Below are 1,507 nucleotides of genomic sequence, written 5' to 3' on the forward strand. Positions count from 1 at the left end.
CCCTCTCTCTGCAAAACGTTCCTTTCACAAACATTTCTCTGACCGGAACTGCACCAAACAACAATGTTCCTTTCAAAGTCATTAAACTCCCCAATTTACACGTCCGCAATTTTAAGGACAAGGACTGAAAGCGCATTGCGATCAGAAAATTGGCGGACCCCCTGTGCTTAATGACAGAGCTTTTGATGGTTGATCTCCGTACACACCTTGGAATTCAGGAGAACCTGTTTCGTGGTTTGAAGTTCGAGATAAACCCACGGGGCGGAGCCAACGGCGCCTGGCAGCAATCAGCGACAGGAAGATGCAACTTCAGCAGGGCCGGCTATCAACGGCATTACCATCGCCGAATCCCCCGCCATCAACAGCCTGGGATCACCATTGACCACTAACTGAAGGGGATTGACTGTATTGATGTTGAGAAGCCCGGCTAGCACAGTCGGTAGAACATGAGGTTCTTATTCTCAGGGTCATGGGTTCGAGCCCCACGTCGGTTGAATTATATTCCTTAAACTTTTATGTTGTTTTCACGAGAATTAATCTTCTTTTGCACAATGAAAGAAATGCTAACTGTTTTGGTCTCCTTCTTTAAGGAGGGATATACTTACATTGTAGGCAGTTCAGACAAGGTTCACGAGGATGCAGGAAGAATGTTCCCGATGACAAGTTGGCAAAAATAATTCAAGTCTGTGAGATACTCAATCATTATTTCAATCATTAATCCACCCACAACATCTGAGATACAACAAGGATCAAAAGCTTTGCCAAGCCCAGCTAGCTCAATTGGTCAAACATAAAACGTTTAATCTCAGAATTGGGGGTTTGAGCCCCACGTTGGGTAAATAGCTTTTGTTGCAAGCCAGTAATGACATGGACTCTTTCACGAATCCACCCCAACTTACAGTAACACAGTCCCGCCTAAAGAATGAGGAATTGTGGGTGACTGCATGTTGATCAGCAGAGAGCTTCCTCCTCTCCGATTCCACTGAGGCTCAGCCTCCCATGATCACCTCTCGACAGTACAGGCTGCTGTCCAGATCGATTATACAGAGGCTTGGAATACAAGAGCAGGGAGGTTATTCTTGAACTGTTCGGCCACAGCTAGAGTACTGCATGCAGTTCTGGTCACCACATTACAGCAAGGACGTGATTGCACTGGAGAGGGTACAGAGGAAGTTTATGAGGATGTTGCCGGACTGGAGAATTTTAGCTCTGAGCAGAGATTGGATCGGCTGGGTTTGTTTTCCTTGGAACAGAGGATGCTGAGGGGAGACCTGATTGAGGTGTACAACATTATGAAGGGCCTGGATAGAGTGGACAGGAAGGACCTGTTTCCCTTAGAAAAGGGGTCAACAACCAGGGGGCACAGATTTAAAGTAATTGGTCGACGGTTTAGAGGGGATACGAGGGGAAATCACTGGAACTCACTGCCTGAAAGGGTGATAGAGGCAGAAACACTCAGCACATTTAAAATGTACCTGGATGTGCACCTGAAGTGCCGTACCCGACA

The sequence above is a fragment of the Pristiophorus japonicus genome, unplaced genomic scaffold (assembly GCF_044704955.1).
Source record: "Pristiophorus japonicus isolate sPriJap1 unplaced genomic scaffold, sPriJap1.hap1 HAP1_SCAFFOLD_60, whole genome shotgun sequence".
Lineage (NCBI taxonomy): Eukaryota > Metazoa > Chordata > Chondrichthyes > Pristiophoridae > Pristiophorus > Pristiophorus japonicus.